Genomic DNA, 20,493 nt, shown 5'->3' on the forward strand with positions numbered 1-20,493 from the left:
ATCGCCCCTTACTTTTTTGGAGATGAAAGGGATCTTACACTTACTGTGAATTCAGAGCGTTGAGTAAGGATGCTAGATAAGTTTCAGTTATTTGAACGGCAAAACTTTTCTAGTTATAACCAAAGATTGGATCCTTGCAGGATGAAACAACTTCACATACGTCCAATATATCACGAGTACGTGAAATTTGTCCAGGTAAATTAGTCTCCAAAAGAGGTGACATTCGTTGGCCCCCGCAGTCCTGATTTGACGCCTCCACATCAAAAAGGTAGGCCCATTGAAAGAATTTGGGTTTGAACAATTGGAATACATATATAAAAAGTTATTTCCGAAACATATTCTCATATTATATATACTAACAGAAAAGTGAAATAGTGAGAAAATATTCTAACATCCGATAAGATCGAATAATCATAGAAAATAAGACTATATGTAGAAAATAAGACTATACGAAGAACATAACCTAGATGGCCGAACATCAAGACATATTCCTCAAGAATCTCTGCATCGTTTGACGAACTCCACAGGCGTATAACTTGGGAACAATGATCCCGGCAATTGTTCCCTTCCGACCAGACAATCACGGAAATGCGGAATCGAATTTTCAATCCAATCTCTCGGACGCGAAGAAGACCCTGAAAGTATGGTCAAAAATAACAATATCTGGGGGTCGTCGCCAGAGGGCACGACGTCTGTTCAGTCACGGAAGTGAGTTAACGAAGCAATTCGAAATAAATGGCGAAAACAACTTGTCTTTATCGGAGTAGTCGAAACGGTGGAATTGTTATGGCTGTCCTCGAATCTTGTGATCCATTCCTTTATTCACTTGATTGGAAACTTCGTGAGAGGGATGTTTGAGGAGAGAAATAATTCTGAAGGAATTAGTGAAGATTGGCCTTGATAGTTTCAGATTCAAGTTTTGGTAGCTGATGAACCAAATAATCGACTTGTTAAGGTTTTATTTTTTAATCTCTCTATTCAATTTTTTTTTATTTAATTCTTTGGAAAATGTATATGTATAGGTATCTGTATCTGTTATCTAGAGAGTAAGAATCAAAGTTTTTACAACTATATTTGAAAATTCCTTTTTTTGTCCAAACTTCATTGAAACCGACTGTTTCAATTTTCTTCTGGTCATCCAAAAGAACACTTTACCATATGCGACTCGTCAGCGATGTCAAGGCACTATTGAGTGTTCAGACTGTCATAGATTTCCACAGGGTGAAGATTTTTCTTAATCATAATCAAAAGTCTTTAAATTCGCCAAAGTTAATGCATTCAACTCGACACGTTTTGGTTATCTCACCATAATCAAGGGTCAAAACTGTAAGTTAATACAACAAATATGATGTTGATGAATACAACAAATATGATGTAAATGAACAGTAAAACTTACATATCAAAACCACAAAGGTTACATAAGTCTTTGTCTGGTCATCCAAAAGAACAGATTCTTCAGCGATGTCAAGTTAATATTAAATGATATTGAATCTTAAATATTAAAACGCAAAACCTACGACAGCTGTATATTACCAGTGGCAACTTATGGTCTGAAAACTATGACAATAACGAAAAAAGTGACAGAACAACTGAGAGTAACTCAAAGGGCCATGGAAAGGATTATGCTGGGTATAAGCTTAAAGGAAAGAATGTCGAACACCGAAATACGATAAAAGACAAGGGTAACTGACATCATGAGTAGAATAAGAAAACTTAAGTGGCAGTGAGTGGCACATGTTACAAGGCAGTGGAGAGATGGTCACACGAATTGACGTTTTGGAGAACTTGAGAGACAAAAAGAAGCATAGGAAGACCGAGAAAAAGATGGATAGACGACATAGTCGATGCAGCCGGCAAGCAATGGATGAGAACAGCAAAAGATAGAGAAGCATGGAAAAAATTGGAAGAGGCATATGTCCGACACTGGATGAAAAAGGGCTGAAGAAGAAGAAAAGATAATGTTTCGCTATTATCCCATTGTCACGTAAGAGTTAAATTGTACTTGAATTCCAAACATCTTCTTCTCAAAAAAATGTAATGAATACTATTTATCAGTTAAACACTTGATTTACAGATTTAAGATTCAATAATTGAAGTGCGAGACAATTTTCGAGAAAAATCGTAAAATTCAACTATCTTCAATAACACTAGGAAGCTTCAAAAGTTTATGTGCTATTTTTTTTCATCAATTGTTGTAAATCAATCCTATTTGAAATGATATTTCGATTTTTGGATACAAGTTTTTAACTACTAAAATCATACGTCCCAATAAGCTATGGTCGTTGTATATCCTTTTAGATTATCCACCAAACTGGGAGAACCGACAACCTCAACCCCAATCAGCCTCTGAATACGTCCAGTCCTAACCTCGAATGGAAATCAGGGTTGAGAAAATATTTCCCGGGAAATTGAAAAACCAATTTCGTGTCTGCTCGAGAGAGGCCTCCTTCGGGTTGAAAAAAGTAATTTCTTGTCCCTTACCCGGCGTCCGATTGAATAAATTGTCATTGTTCCTTTTGTCGTTCCTCCGGACTTCGTCTGAGAAACAGGAAAATATAAATAATTTATCCGAGTGCCAATATTGGCGGAATGAATTGGAGGTTGAGGATGGGGAGAATGGCTGTAATGATGGAGGAATTGCAAAGGGGTTGGGATCGAAGCGATGGTAATTTTCGTAACTTAATTCGAGAATTCGTTCTCGCGTCTCCTTCGTCCCTACCACTGAGGAAGAAGGGATTTCTTTTGGAATTTTCATAAGGTAAGTTTCTCCGCATAAAAACATCAATATAAGTGGTTTCATTAAACTCATCATCATTATACAGGTTTGGCAAATAAATTCGGTGAGATATCAAAATCTAAGGCGGTATCGAAAAATGAGTATTTACTTTCGGAAGTATGAATGATCACACCTGCTAGCTCCGGCTTGAACACTAGTCGCTCTTCAACCGTGAGATAGGTTTCTAGACCATACTAAGGGTTGAAAATAAATACACTTTTCTTCCATTGCGAAAAATTTATTCACGACAATGAATAAATTTCCACTCTGAAAATAAGTACTCAGGTCCTTTTTTTCAATAACTGGTTTGAAGATGGAATTGATTCTATGAAAGTGAGAAATATGATGAAAGCACAAATTCTAAACAATCGAGGGTCAAGAAAGTTGAATTAAATATTCGAATAATGCATCTTGTTGATCCAAAAAGTAGATAAATCTATTATAAAGAAATAATGTCATATCTTCAAGCAAATTCATAATTGTAGTACTGAATATTGTGCAATTGAAAGAAGAATAGTAATTTATTATACAAGTGTATTGATATTCTCCGTCGAGTTCAAAATTTCAAAACGAGCCAAGAAGTGGCGAGTTTTTTAATGAACGAGTATGAGAATGAGCTTTCTGAACGTGTATTACATATTATTTCCTCTGATTCACTGAATTTTTATTGGAAATAGTGAAATATTTCCATAAATATCGTTCGTGAATGTATGTTAGTAGAACTGTTTTCTATATCACAAATTATACAGATGATAAGTTTATCAGTGACAGGAGAGTTCGGAAAACCATCATATTACTCGTATAATGAAATATAACCATGGAATACGTGTGAAACTGAGATATTCTCTACAAGGTATGTCTGAATGAACGTATTTGTCACGAAATTAGAGATATTTTTTTGATTTTATTAAGAATCTGGGTCGATTGAAGTAATTTAGATTGCATACATAGCGCAAGTTGACTTACCAAATAATTGGGCCAATTGTGGGAGCAAAAGAGCTCACTAAAAGAAATGCAGATACCTTTAAGGGTCCGTTGGTAGTAGAGATGATTTTTTCAAGGGAAAATCCTGAAGTTTAATTAGGAAAACGGACGAAACAAAAGCCAAGCGGAAATGATCCGGATATCTCCGTTTTTAACAATTTCCACGGCTGTATCGAGTCTGGAGAGTACGTCCGGAAATCTGAACATCCCGATTACGCAAACCGGGAAAAAAAAATGATTGATGTTCTCGCATCACGATATTTGAAATGATATTTCCTAGAAAAATAGATTTAGCGCTATCTGTCTCGGTCCGTTTCGATGCCCCGATGAATCACCGAAAAAATCAATTAATCAAAACCGGTCCGTGTTTGCGTTTCCGATTCCTCGCTTTACATGAACATTGACGTCGATGGGAACAACGATCCCGTAGGATTTGTCCGGTTTTGTTTCATCCCGCCAGCCGGGATGGAATCCAGGTTTTTCATTCCGATATATCCGGAAGTAGATAAGGGATTGAACTATGGGTGACCGGTTCTCTATCGAACAAAGTTCAAACTCGTATGATATTGAGGGAAGGCAAATATACAAGGTGACTCATTTTGAAGGAGCCGCTGAAATAACTCTTTGGCAAAGTTTCTTAGTCTTCATACAGATGCAGAATGCAGATATTCTATTGAGGTCAAGTAGATAGTTGATATACATTTTCTGCATTTTCTTCTTAAGAAATTAGGAACATTTTGTTCAGATGTGCAGATACCGAGTACTAAAGATGGTTATGATGAAAATCTTTTACAAACAATGAATTGAGCATCATTTTAAGGAGTGAATACTCAAGGAAATACAAAAAAAAATTGGAAAAGATGCCAATAAAATTCAGTCTCTATCACAATTCACCTGATTGAAAAATAAAAAAGTCCCTAGGAATACACAATGTCATAGACCAAGTAATTCCAAACAAAAAGTTCAATAGGCAAAAGTTTTTCCATAGGCTAGTTTTTACGCAGAAGCTCCTGAAAACTCTCATTAGTTCTCCATTGTAATACAATACAAAACGTTATCCTGGATAATCATCAGTATTCTGAGTAATTGAGGTATGAACAGATATGAGGTAATATCAGAAGCATTGTTCTTTGGTGTTGTTGAATTTGGTCAATTATAGAGTGAGTCCTAGCTACTTAAAATTTTTTAAGTTATTCGGAAAATATCACAAATCACTTTAACGTTATATTCTTGCTTTCTTCTGAGAGAAACCCTCCGTATATGTTTTCGAATGTGAGGATGTGATGTAGAATAAGTTGTAGGATAAAATTCATAAACATTTTTTTTACTGTAAAACGCTCAGGCGATTAGTAACCATTCTCGAATAACTGACCTTGAAAAATTGTGAATAGCTGGGACAAACTGTATAATTTACCGAATTTAACAACACCAAAGAAGAATGCTATCAATAATTCTCCATTGTTAAACAATACAAAACGTTATCCTGGATAGTCATTACTGTTCTAAGTAGTTTGAAACGTTAAAACATTTTTATAATGTTTTAACGCTTCAAACTAGCCTTTAGGAAAACTTTTGTCCATTGAACTTATTGATAGGAGGCCCCTTTCGCTAAAGAAGTGTGAGGTGTCCTTTCAAATACTTCTTGTACCTACGTTATTATAATGCTTGATTTTAGGGTTCCGTGTTTCCTGTTCTCTTCAAGGTATTCAGAAAATGAATCAAATTGTTTCGATTATCTTCAGAGAAATTATGTCGCTCCGTATCTTAAACCAGTTGAATAACTGGGTTTGATATCTGGACAAGAAACGATTAATCTGATCAAAACAATTCGATGAATCAACTTGAACAGTGAGGACAAATATGTATCGTCAAACCCTTCGTCATACCCTTTTTCCAAGTTCAATATGTTGGCTAGAAATTGAACATATTAAGCAAGAATGAGATGAGTCATTTCAATATAGTTTTTCCGTTGTTTCGTTATCAATATAGGATGATATTTTTCCATTTCTCAAACTCCATACAGCTGCTTCTTATAATTCTCAAGAAAAGCTCTAAAAGGATCTACGGTGTACTATATTTTCGATTTTCAAGCTTCGAAACGATTAAAACTTGTGATTGGTTGCGTTCTTTCATTTCCATACAACACTAGCGGTTTATCAAACGGAACAATAAGTCAAAGCCAGTCCAATATGTTCAAAGTGAATACGTTGATCGCTTATCGTTCATCCGGCAAACGGACACTCAAAAAGCAAGCGCGCTTTTTATTACCGCATCGGAAATAACCAAGCACAACAACGGAGCAGCAGGATCGACGGACCGCGTCGAAATCGAAAAACCATCGTGCATATCGGCGATCTGCGTAGATAGAGACGCAGGAAAAATTGAATCAGCGGGCGCCCCTCCGTTTCCGGAAAGCGTAACGCATCGACAAGACTAACATTCATAAAATGGGGGCAGATAAATAGATTGGATGTGCGAAATCCGGGGTTGATGCCAGAATTCAATCAGTTCTGTACCGATTAGAACGAACAACGCCGATCCCTGCTGATCAATAGGGACAACAGCCGCATTTTTGCAGATGTAGCAAATCCTCGTTTCGAAAGGACTGTTAGTTGTAAGTCCATGAACAACTTGTGAGAAGCTCTTAGGGAGCTTTCATAAGACGTAGGTCATAAAATTTCATTAAATTAAAAAATAGCGACGCTCAAAAAGAGGCATTCTCAAAGCACGATGCCAAATTTCAGTAGGGATTCTACTTGAGCTCAAGCTCAAGTATCTCGAGTTTGAGTTGAAATCAACTAAAGTTCAAGTCAGGTAGCAGTTTTTCAATGTCAAGTCAAGTATTCTTTTATTGAGTAGCTTGACTTGAAATCAACTCAAGTTCAAGTCAAATAGTAGTTTTTCAATGTCAAGTCAAGTGCGAGCGAATATATAAGTCTGTCATAAGACCCATAATGACCTACACAGCGGAAACACGACCATATATACAGCAAAAACAAAAAGAATCTTGGAGATCGACGAAATGAAGATCTTGCGGAAAATCGTTGGAAAGACTTTGTTTCTAGACGATCATTAGAACGATCTTCAATAAAGCAAAAAAACACGCAAATCCCCTTATAGGGAAGGCTTACGACTTCGATGAAAAAGCCTCAAGGAAACACAAGACCGAAGATGACACTTCCTTAGGAAGTGTCGAATATCGATTAGCACAGAGACTTTGTAATTAGTAGTTACACAAATACTGTTTATTGGCATATTGCGACTGCTAAAGAACTCTTTAGGTACTGCACCACCAGAGGTGAATAACACTGAGATATAACAGTAAAAGACTAACGGCCTAACCGCAAAAGAGATTAGAGTTCAAAGTTCCTCCAGAGTTGTTTAAACTCATATAAATGGTGAGAGAACGTCGTTTTGATTGTCATTTTGCAATTTGGTCATATATTTCTTGTATTTATGCTATATTACGTAATTTTGAGCAATTGTAAGTATCGAGAAAATGTTTCCAATGTTCTAATTTATTTTCGATGCGTTAAAGGGGAAAGAGAATCGGAATCGATTCATGAAGGATTTTCTAATGTTTCATTCTTATAGTGGAATCAATGGATTTCATTGTAAAGAAGAAGGTATGCCATAAACGTTATCAATAAAATGACCACAATGGCTACGGTTGTAGCACCATATCCTTATCTTGAAGTATTCCATGCCCTTTTCGCACATTTGCGATAGCGGGCTATTCAAAATGAAACGTCTTATTGAAAAACCCTTCAGATATAAAAATTGATATTTTCGATGAGATTTAATGAAAAAGTCACTTTTCATGGCTAGCCTGTATTTATCTGCCGAATATAGTGGGGCGGGTAATTGAAGGCGAGCCATGAAAAGTCATTTCTTCTCTGAATACGATTTTTTTTCTCAAACGTTTTAAATTTCATAAAACTCTGAAGATCTAACTTTATATCAGATGATTATAGTAATGATCGTTGTAACTAAATTTATTTTGAAGGACATGAATTAATATGTTTAAAAAAAAATTATTCAAGGTCGAGGTATGATTTTTCAAAGATGAATTAATTTTCAGGAGTAATTCCCAACTTGTGTGTGAGGGGTACTCTTCAAGTACCCCCATAACCAAACACGTATATCGATCGAATCGAAATAATGGCCCTTTTATTCAAAGTGTTACCATTCGCGAATATTTCAACCAATTTCGTAATTCCATAATCAGTCCGCAATCAACATCAATTGAGTGGACTCACGTAACGTTCGTCCCAAAAATTTATTGTTAACGTACAATATGATTTATCAATTTGTAGTTACTGCGCCGCAATAGCGGCAAAGTACATAACCGCAATTATAAAATATCGATCGATTTGTAGACTGTCATTTCCATTCCATTAAATGATGAATGCGGCATATTTATATCGTTAATATTTAACATTGTTTAGGGCCAACATTAAAAATTGATTGCGTTAAGTGCGCATACATGTAAAGGTTTATTTACGAGCCGTCCGTACAAATAAATATTTTGGAATTTGATACAGTATTTGTTCATCTGACCTAGGTGAACCTGTTGAAAAATATTGTTGCAATTTCATGGAAATCAAAATGGGAATGATAAAAATAGTTTCTACAGTAAGTCGAAATGGAAGATTGTCGAGCTAGTAGACCTGTAAAATTTGTCAATGGTGGAGAACGATGGATAGTCGAATATTCAGCTGTTTCACTTCTCATTTCTAGATTTCTAATGCGCCGGCAATTTTACAATATAGCAATATACAATATTAGCAAGTTTCTTTCCATGCAAAAAATTATTCGTATTTGTTCAATGAATGATTTGCTCGAAGAAATATTTTATGGACTCTAGAACATTTATCATTTCAATTCACCCTGAAACATATTTTGTAGAACTCACCTTCATTCAAATTCAATGTGACAACCGATGTAAAATCGTCTCAATGTCCTTCCTGAAAGAAATGACATAATAAGTCAATGTAAATTTCAAATATTTCCAAAACTGACAAAAAGTCTCTTATATTCATAATATAGAAAAAAATATGTATCAAATTCTACAAGAATTTCGAGTCTAGCTACGCAAATTTGAACTCCCTTTCTATTTTTTTGTTTGGGTAGTAGGCTGGAGCCAGAATAGTCAAATACCTTAGTCAGTTGTTATGTGAAACCATCTCTTGAGTTTTTTTTAAATTATGTAGAACAATTTCTACAAATATTGTAAGTTGTTCACTATGTAGAGTGTTGGTATCAGCATGATTATGTAATCGAATAAAATTAAAAACGAAGTTCTTTGAGTAGCTAGACTCGATATTTTCGTAGAGTGACATTTTTGAATTTGTAATTTTCTTCTTTATAAGCCCATAAGGAGAACCAATATGGCGTCCATGAGAAGAAAAAATTGACTATCGCGTCTTTGAAACAATGGAAAACAGAAAGAATCTCAAGACGCCATCAGAACCTCTATATTGGATAATGGCTACAAACCAAATTTCGTGAAGTTATCTTCAGAAACAAATGAGTTATACAGAAAATAAGAAAATCTCGATTTTTAGTTTTTTGGAGATATTTCGGGAACCATCCGAGATATTTTAGATCTGTTCACATCAATAAATTCATCCCTAAATAACGCAACTTTTTTGTAATTTGAGCCACCCTGTATTTCTAATGGTTTTCGATGTACGTGTAGTGGTTCTAACCCTATGGAGCAAAATGGTACTTTTGTATCATATTAACAATTTAAAAATTGTAAGATTTTGTAGAAAAAATTGAAAATTATAGAACGTTCCATCAATGGAGCAATATCCTGTATAATCTTTGTAGAAAACACTATTGCTTTCGCTCGTCTCATTCGATAAACCGTTTTGTAGACCTACCTTAACGATGCAGCACGCTAAGTACAACATAAATCAATTCCCCGCAATCATGTCATTTCCTACGAGCACCTGTTCCACCCCGTTTCGTTTCAGTTCGCCACCACAATCATAATTCGCCTCAACAATAAATCGCATTGTTTCTGTATACTGCGGAAAGCGATAATCGAAACGTCTGTCATTAGGCACAGCAAAGAACAAACATCCTACACGAAGGCCGACATCACGAATCGCTAGAACTGCCTAGTTTTTTTTTCTGCATAATATCAATAATTTCCAGCCGGGCTAAATTTCTGGTTTGCGTGGAATAGCCTGCGTGACGATCGGCACGGCTATTTCTGGCCGATTTCCCCTCTTTTGTATGGAAATTGGGTATGTCGTTGGAAATCGAATGGTAATCGGCGTTTTCGCAATCGAGATATTCATCTCGGAACATTTTCTATTTATCGTCAACAGGATGGCTGGCATTTTCTATTTTGAATGAAACACATAAGTGACACTCATGACTTAGGCCTTCAAATATAGAACGGTATAAATTTGACTTTGAAGGGTTTATCGCTAATAGCAGAGGAAGAAATATATTAAGATTTCAACAGGACGTCATCACTTGCTTCATCATTCGTGAACTACACAGTACAAACGGTCTGAATGGGGTGGAAATAATTGACCTCCATGTTCTATCAACTTGATGAAGGGTTTTCCATTTTTCAAAGAAAATACGTATAAATTTGCCTCAACTAGATACCACTAAATCGGCATAACCTGTACTTTGATTTCAAATTAGCCAGAACGTAAAATTGAAAAATTAAATGAAAAAGATCAGGTATATTTTTTATTGAACAGCTTTGTATAAAAAATAAATAAGGTATAACCTATATAGTAAGAAAATAATTGACCATAGTCTGATGTTTCGTAAATGGCTTTCCACACAGTAAAAACAATGCGATTCAAACTGAAATATGATTGTACGGAAGTGGAACGAAACAGGGTTGAACAAATGCTCGTAGAAAATTGCATGATTGTGAACATAAAATTTATGTGGTACTTATCATGCTGCAACGTTAAGGCTGGTTCACCAACATAGCTTCAAATAAAATATGTATGAAACGTGAAGGGATTTGAAAAGTCATGCCAACCAGATTTAAAATGCTAAACATATGGCTCACCATCATTGGCATTCGAAATTAAAATAAGATGAAATAAACTTTGAAAGATTGTTTTCGACGCGATGATTTTTATTCTTGACATCTTCACAATGAAATTATTGATCAAAAAGTTCAGTGTGTGCTTAAACACAAATCTGAAACTCTGTCAGCCGTTTCAGTAATTTGTGGAAGCTTCATGAAAAATATTCAAGGAAATTCTCTGTGAAGGGATTTTCAATTGAACGGTTATAAATATTACGACCTCTTTATTTTCAATTCCTAGATATCATCCTTCATGTTCCCGAAATGAGATATTCGAATTCCAGTGCTGCAGACACTTTATGACGTTATAAATTCGGCCATCAACAATGGTTAATCCTCGAGAAAAGCCACCATAAACTTCAACCCTGATTAAAGTTCCATTTCTGGAAGCATTAAGAACAACGGTCGGTCACAACTCAGGAGATAAACCAGAAAAAACTGATAGTGTGGTATTACTGAGAGATTCAATGAACGTGAAAAAAATCTTCAAAAGTAGTATGAAAAATTTTCTCTCCCTGAAATTTATATTATTTTGACATTATTATTAGATTATGAAATTCATAGAAGATTTTCAAATTTTTATAGATGAAAAAGCTGGCAATGAATCGTGCATGTTTATCTGATAAATATCAGGAGAAAATGAGTTGCAGGTTTCTGCATTTGAAACATGTGCTGTGTGTATATTTGATGTGGCTTATTTCGAAATCCCTCAGGAACAAGTGAACAAACAGGTCATTTTGGAACTTTCGGCCGACCTAGCATTCTACGCAAAACCGTGTGGGCGAACATGCAACCAGACTGCATAATAATAACTCCTAAAAGAAAAAAAATTATTGCTGTTTCATCAAAAAGCTCTCAACCAAAAGATTCAGATGAGAAGTCAGTTGAAAAGCTTCTTCCTAACTGAACACAGGTAATTGGCATATTTCCATCACGTTGTAACGCTACAGGTCCGAATTATTCAACGAGATATATTCATGCTCTGGATATTCGACCCTTCTTATGATATTTCAGTCGTCCAAATTCGTTGGGGAAATCTCATAATATAGAAGAAAAATATAAAGAAACTTGAATGAAGAGAAATGACCGAATAATTTTGAATGGGATAATTTAGGTCTTTTTCATCTCCAACAAGAATTGTTGACCAGAAGAGTAATATTTAAATAATAATAATAATTATTCAATATTTAAATAATAATAATAAATTTAAATTCGCCACAAAACTGTTGAAAATTTTTCAGTCACTAGTTCATAGAACTGAAGAACTTTTGGGTCACCATGAAGCATCTTCTCAGTCGAGAACAGTGAAACTGGTGAAATGAGTTAGTGATATGAAGAATCGAAACCGTCTTAGTCGCTCAAAATAACTGAGAATATTGCTGCTGTAGCCCGTTGTATCGAGGAAAACCCAGGTTTGTCGATTTCTCCACGATTTTGGGAATTAGGTTATAATTTATTATTTCTTGAATTGAAGGATATTAACGTTAATCTTCAAGAACACTGCGCAACGTGCCACACAAGCATCCACATGATCGCAATTTCACAAGAAAAGTTTAGTAGCTGTGTTATTCGTCGAAGAAATGATCATAATGTTGTTATCTAACTTCTGAACCCTTTTTTATTTGGGGTCACGTGAAGATTAGGTCTACACCAATGCTCTATAATCGATTCAAGACCTTGACGATGGAATTCGTGACGTTATGGAGGACATTTTATATAACATTGTAGTAGGTACCTATTTAGGCAGACAAAATGTCATTGACAAAATTGAGCACCAAATTGTATAAATTGCGGAATACTCTTCTGCCAGAAATTTCCGCAAAAAATGGGGATTTGAGGAGACGTGAAACATGTATATATAAAATCTGTTAAGTACAGTTCATTCTAATACCTTCAATGTGTAAGTATCTGCCGCAATAATATACGAAACGTCAGATGAAGAAACTGACTAGACCACAGCTAAAAAAAAAAATATTTTCCAATTCGATCCGCAAATACTGTTGATGAAATCTTTAAGTTGGAAACTTTCTCAAAGAAACACCTAATGAGATTGCGATACCAACAAAACACTTCTTGGTATGTTCTGCTTGAAAAGTTCAAAAATCTTTGGATATTTGCTGTTCGTACTGTTGCTATTACCTCATATTTGGTTATCAGTGAGTCATTCTGATTGTCATTCGAATTTTACGTTTTAATTTCATTCTCTGAAAATTGCAAAATAGCAAACATTCGAAATGTGTGGAAATTTTGACAAGCAATTTTTGATATTGAATTTAAGGTAAAAGTACGAAGAATTCCAGAGTCTGGCAACGATGCTGTAAAACGTTTTATGACGTCATTGTACTGCTTACATGAACAGACTATACAAATATTTTGCTTCTTTCCAACAACATGCAAGTTTGAATGAAATCATCAATAGATTTCTAACTACAATCTCAGAGAAATTTCGATGGGAGCCTTGGGGCAGATCTGCAGGACGAGTTTCGGGGCGAAATCGAACGAGCGACTCGATACATTCAAAAATTTCTTCGTAGCGCCGATTCCCGGCCAAAGGTAATTCCGTCCGAGCGGATGGAATTCCGTACAGGAAATGGGAAATTTATTTCTGCTGGCAATTTTGGTCTCCATTCTTTTTCCATCTGGTCCCTCCGTACGGGGATTCGACCTGACTGCAGGCGGACGCCGAGATTTTATTCCATTTCGGAATGCGCGAATTAAAATGGTTTTTTTTCCGATGTTGGAGACGGGGCGAACTTTGTGGATTTATGGGTTTCTCTTCGTTTTTCTACTGGCTTTTTAGATGAAGGATGTCTGGGCTCGAGTTTTGTGGTGGTTGAAATATCTTCATCTGAGTTTTGATGTGTCTTTACAATTCAGGTTTTTGCTGTTGGGCGTTTTATCTTTTTTGATTCAGTTCCACTGAAATTCCCCAATTTTCTCAGTTTCCATGAAATTAAACTTGAATTTCAATAGCTTTTTTTCCTTTTCGGCTGTAATCATTCATTCTTAGATTCAAATCCTCACTACAATATCTTTCGGCATTCGTTTGCTGCAAGGTGGAAGAGGCAGCTTAGGATTATGAACGCCAGGTGTATCATTGACACATGTCATATATACTACTTTGGCTCTCTGTTCTCACTTGACCGTTATCATTGTTTGTGTTAGTTGCGATACCTACTCATGAACTCTAAAAAGGACGAAATTGATCTATCTCCAATCACCTTCGATGATGGCACCTTTTCCTATGGTTGATCTAGACTTCAGCTGGGCCGAAATTTGTTTATAGATTCGATTGGTTCTACATAGTCAACCAATCAATACTTTTCGATCATTATTTGAAATTCAAAATATTTTATCTTCTCCTTCACGAAACTGCACAATTTTCCAAGAGCCCATCTACGTATTATTAGATCATTGCTGAAGACGGAAAAAATTGAGACGTAATATTGAAGCTGATTGTCAAACCTGCATCTTCCTGACCTGTAGTAAATTAATATCCCTTACTATATATTTGAAGTCTTTATGCTTCCTTAAGACCCCTCAACCATCAAAATATTCTGAAGTAAACCAGAGGAATAATGAACTAATAAATTCAAATTTCGCCTTGCATCGTCGAAGTTTTCGACACTTTTTATGCGCCTGCATCCAAATTCATCAAGTCCAGAAGACTTTTACGAGGAAGGAAGCATATACTCTTCCACTTTTATGCACACAAAGTTGTGTGATGCTTCTTGTTTAGGAATGTTCGAGGGTAACGATCTATCCTTCAAGTTTTACTGTTCCACGATTGGCCATTTAGTTTGAAGTCGGGATCTGGCGAAAATTTTCCGTACAGACTTTTACATTTGGATTTCATTGTTTCATAAAGTCGAGGGGATCTGCTGAGAATTCTGTTTCTTCAATTGGAGACTATAAAGAAGGATACACTATTCTCATGTTGAGACTGAGATAATCTTGGAATAAGTCGACGGAATGTAATGAGATTGGTAGAATAGAATAATCAGAAAATATTCTATGTATTCAAATTTCTTGTTTTGCTCACTTGCCCTAGAATAGGAGTTTTTCCACTCTGATTCAGATTTCGAATCGATTAGCTAATTCACTTTTATGGCTTTTGTTGTCTGGAAACTGTTAGCGAAATGGTTATTCCAATACAGAAAATATGCAAATATGATGTTAGCTATAAAAGGCTCGAGAATGTTATAACTAACAAATGATTAGATCTATGCACAAAATGGAATATTGTAGTTTTTTGTGAACCTTACAATATAGTATATAGCTGTTGCGCTCTAATTCAATAAAATTTTATTTGCTCAGTTTCAACATCGATGTTGTTATTTAAAATAACTACTGATCTGTGGGCTATAACATATTTTTGAACTACTTTCACATTTCTAATTCACGAACTACTCGAAATATAGATCATATTCTGAAATGTATAAAAACAGATATCAATTCATTTAGTGACATTCCCTCACTAGGTGAATGAATAGGTACACCAACATCCTTTGCACATAAGAAACTAACTGCATATAAAATTCAGATGAAAATCTATCGGCCTCCATGATTTTCTGACATTCACAAGTCTATTCCTCTTTTTTACTGCTACAGCACCCATCAAATTCTTCTTATCCTCGTGCCATGAGATTCCATTCAATCTCATTTCGTTTGATGGACGTAATAAGATATAGCGAGAGCAGCTCACAATCAGTACAACAGTGGTGAAATGTATTAAACGAAACTGGAAGAAACAGATATGTGAAACCTCGTATCCCGTCATTTTATTTTCTCTGTTGAACTTGTCGGGAGTTTTTCAACTCGAAGGGCAAAAGCCGATTCTACACTTGATGAAATTGCTAGAGAGTCCTGGAAGTAATATAATCTTATGAGTTTCAGATGCTGAGAGGAAATATCCATATGACTGATCACGTAAACATAATTTAGACAGATAATTAGGTTTATACCGATTTCTTTTTTCGATATTTTTTCATATTTGTCTTTTTATCTGATCAGATCTGATCAGATGAATAAGTGGACTTGTAATCATTTATATATTTTTATGAAATACAGTTTCCATACAGTTGAATTCATTCTTAAAAAAGAGTTGGTATTAAGTCAGAGCAAAGTAAAAAGTTTTCATTAGCCAACAAAAGAGTAGTTGATTATCAGGTGTTATAGCGTACATCAGCATTTAGTTTTAAGAGCAAAAAACTGCCTAAATAGTCGACAAAGTATTGGGAGAAGATCATGTACGCGAGCATGTACGTCAAGAGAAGTAGAAAGAAGAGTATAGGAGTACCTCAAGTAAGATATGGGCATGATAGCCAAACCGAAGCAATGTGGTAACCACTAAAAATAGAATTTGAAGTCCAACGCTGGATAGTGCTATGGGAAATAGAAATGGAACTGAAGAAAGCAGTGTTAAGAGCAACAAGATTTAGGGGATACAGAATCTTTTGAAGAAAGACATCAATGTGGAGAAGAAGAAGAAATATGTTACACCTCTATATTATCTATATTCTAAGGTTACGCCCCACAAAGCAAGATCCAAAATTGGGTTGATATTCATAATTTTACTAATAAAAATCCTGTTTCAAGTTCAAGTTTTGACAAAAATAATTATCCTGAACACCTTTTGGGTAGTGAGACCGGGACAGAACACAGTGATGGAAAGGAAAAACTAAAACTACACCAGAAGAATGAAGAAAAGAAGCAGAAGGTCAATTATGAAGAGAACATTTAAGTAAACCAGGAAGATGATGAAATATACAAGTTTTTATCGAGACAGTCCAATCCCAAAGAACTCCCAATATTTTACAGACAATCAACTGAATGGTAGCGGTTTGTAACAGCTTTCAGAAAAACAACTGAAATATGCGGCTTCAGTGACAGGAATAGTATTGCTAGGCTCCAGAACTATTCATATATCATTCGATAATAAATTAGTAGAGTCTACAGTGACTTGATACAAGTTTCACTGTAGTAGGATCCAGGCTCTGATCCTTTAAAGGATTATTAGACATCAGTGCGACCCTGTTCGAATTACCATATTGACATGTATTTAACGAGAAATTCAAAGTATTTTACCAGTAAAGAAAATGAACGAGATAACGACACATATGAAAATATTTTTATTTATTTTCATAAACACAGCAAGCTTGCACACATCTGTTCTTTATCGAACATGACGTCGAACTCTCACAATAATTCATGAGAGGCTTATATATCAGATTGGGGTGTTGATTCAACTCATAGAGTTGCTTTTCATTCTTTCGCCGCCATATAAATCTGTCACTGTAAAATATCATCCAGAATATGAAATGAATCAAGCACCTAGATTGACGTGAAAATGAAGAACCTTTGTGCAAATTCAAAGGCAGGTTTTTCACCATCCAATGAATCTGAAAGAGCCGACCCCTATCCCAGTCCATCACCGCGGGTCATCTCCGTGTCACGTGCCCACCCTGAAGTGTCATAAATCACCGCCGGTTCTCCCAGCCCAACTAGAACTAAACGGCCTATAATTCACGTTGTTTTTACGCGACTACAGTTCTCAAACAAGTTTCCTGAGATAATCCATCTCCCCCCCAGCTTTTTGCCCTTATTCTGGAAAACCTCGCGGAACGTTTACGCGTTTTATCCTAATTGGGATTTATGGATTCTTCCCGCCGAGCCTACAAGTCTCTGTTCCGGCCGTGATTAAATTTTGATTGCATAATTCGAAGGGCCGTGCCTCTGCATCAGCATGGGGCAATTTGCCGAAATGTTGTTGTCCATTTCGGCCCAAGAAAATTGGTGGAAAGAGGTCGGAGGCTTTCGCGTTGGATTGAAACCGTTTTCTCCGCGAAATTCGGCCGTAATTGCTGGCTGGAATGGGGAATTGTTGCTCGCCATCTCCCGATATTATCCAAGAAAAACAAATTGGGGAGAATTCTCTCGGAACGGAGCTGTTTGCTAATCAAGAATTAACGGTATGTGTATTGTAACGGATACTTCTGATGTCCCCTGGAGGAATTTCTATTTTGGTATAAAAACATTCAATGGCTCTCTTTCAGCTCGATGAATGAGGATCGTCTTGTAAGGTTCTTTTTATCTTATTTGAGGCCCACGAGCAGAAATTTGTAGAGGGAGATTAATTAGTTCTGGAGGTTCATTCTTTATTACCAAAAACAGTTCATGTTTTTTGGTACACAAATACATATGCTACGTTCACCAAGAAATGGTAAGATTTCGATTCTCCATTTTTATTTTTCGGGGTAGAAAAAGCTGATAACTTGTTTCGTTTGAAAATATTTTTTCCTACAACTGTTATGAAAAGTAGCGTATTCTTTATAGCTTACTCAATTTCAAACTTATGTATTGCTCATACTGTGGGAAATGTTATTCCTGACGGCACTTTGCCCACACCTCGCTTGGTAGACCTATGAAATTGGGCTTTAGAGTCTTTTCTATGGAAACGCAATAAATTAGCACATACTGTCAACGAAGGCCATTACTTGAATTATTGAGATTTGTGCTGTTGTAGGGAATAATATATTGTGCAACAAGTGGGGAAAGTGCAATTTTTCTCGCGAGTGTGGAAGTTTGTGGCACGAGCCTGAAAGGCGAGTGCCGCAAACACACGAGCAAGAAAAGGACTTTCTCCACATGTTGCACACTATACTTTTTCTTTATTTTTACAAATTTCACAAGGTGACATTACTGTATTCTCTTTATTGTTCGTTGTTTCGTTTATGCTGAATTTTCTAATTTTCCTATTTCATTATAAAGGTCTTCTACTTTTTTAAGATTTCCTCTATCAATCATGTTGATAACAAAATTTGACAAACCTGTTGCAATCAGATCTATCAATGTTCCACTATCAATAGATTTTTTTGCTTCTAGCAGAAGTTCTCCTTTTTTTATCGCGTATTCTAGTAAAGAGCCTCTTGTTAGGTATTTGAATGAAAATGCAAATCTTATAGAAGATAAACCTTCACCTGTGAATGTTTTACAAAAACTCTCCCTCTCCATATTTCCCATTTTGGTTCAATGGTTAGTTTCATTAGTGTACAACTTTACCAATCCATAGCTCCTTTATCCATAAATGATTTCCGGATCTCAATTTTGTTTTCATCCTCAAATATGTGAAATCGCTCGCATTCTTTCTCGAATCCAGTAATCCATGGATCTTCGCTCGAAATTCTCTCATCAAATTTTTCGATTGTGAATTTATGTGCTATTTCGCCTATGTTTCTAACTGCAGTTTGGCCTCCACTCTTTTCGAGTAATTTTTCAACGCTTTCATTAGTGGCTGGTCAGGGGCATTCGCATGATCACCAATATTCAACGGTTCTTGGTAGCAGCCAAATCTTCATTTGAATTGATCCATACCTTTCTAGTTTGGTTTCTTTTGGAAATCGAATTTTTAATTTTATTATATACTGAAGTTTTGATTACTTCTTCATGTCAACTTGCTTTTCGATACATATCGGGAATCGAATAAGTACGGCCATCAGTTGTTCCAATCGAAGTTATGCAAAGAACATTTATTTCAGAATCTTCCACACATCTTGAAATCAAACCGTACCTTGTCCATTCTTATGATTTTAACAAGAATGTTGTTTTAAAATATTATTATCCCAAAAAAACTGTTTCAGAATAACCAACAGAAGTGTTTCTCTGAAAATTGTGGTTTATTCTATTATGGAAAATACAATGTAATAATACAATTTTATGAATTATGATTCATACCTGAAACAACATTCAACGTTAATTTTCCATCTTATCTTAAACACAAATCAATTTTTCAATTTAAATTTCAGTTTCTTTTACTTCTGTCAATTTGACATCTAATGTGATTTGATCACATAAATGAAACAACAGTTTCCTTGCATGCATATAAGCAGCTGATAAATATTTCGATATGAAAGGCCAATTTCTCTTTACCAATTTTATCACCCTGTCATATGTGGATAAATCGAATCCTATTGAATCCGTCAATTCAGTTAAGTTTTCTCTCCTAATTGTGATGTTCCAAAAACTTAACCCTGCCAAAATGAAAATCGACTCTCTTGTGCACTTTACTAGAAATAATAGACAAAGATAAAGAAATATTTACTTTCAGAGGGTGAATTCAGTTAACATGAGAAAATAAACAACAGCCGGGATAAAAAAATATTTTCTCAAGTCGATCCTAAGCCGTTCCTGATCGGAGGGCCACCACCTATCCCCGGGCTTGATTTGTATTCCCGTTGGAATCTTGTTTGCGTTCGGAACATACGATCTTGAGCCTCAAAAACAACCAGTAATCGGGCCATTTACCACGGTTTGGCCGGGCGGCCCGACTCTTTTCCCCGAACTTCGGCGGTTTTCGTATTTCTGGATCGTAAATTCGACGAAACTTAATCTTCCATCGCGAAATGTGTTGCGAAATTGATAAGGTATTCTAATAGAACCGTTGTATGGTTGAACCACAAACAGAACTGTCATAAGAAGCATCATATGTTTAATTTAAGGTTAGGCATTTAATAAGATCATAGAGTAATAAACTTGTTTATTACTCTGAGAATTTCTCTAATTCTGTGGACTGTGGTTATTCCGTTCATTCTTCAACATCTTGTGGAACAAAATCGTGCGAGAATATATCAGAAACGCACAGTTTTCATGGTTATATTTTATT

The 20,493-nt window shown here is 35.6% G+C and overlaps 1 protein-coding gene across 1 annotated transcript in view; it reads right to left on the reverse strand.

The window, feature by feature from the left end:
• Window positions 1–20,493, reverse strand: part of LOC123679358 (neuroligin-4, X-linked-like) — a 447,908-nt gene that overhangs the window by 351,950 nt on the left and 75,465 nt on the right. Inside the window, exon 2 of the mRNA XM_045616939.1 lies at window positions 8,676–8,727. The gene's annotated coding sequence lies outside the window, so the exon portion shown is untranslated. The remainder of the gene's footprint in view (window positions 1–8,675; window positions 8,728–20,493) is intronic.

The sequence above is a fragment of the Harmonia axyridis genome, chromosome 4, assembly GCF_914767665.1.
Source record: "Harmonia axyridis chromosome 4, icHarAxyr1.1, whole genome shotgun sequence".
Taxonomy (NCBI): domain Eukaryota; kingdom Metazoa; phylum Arthropoda; class Insecta; order Coleoptera; family Coccinellidae; genus Harmonia; species Harmonia axyridis.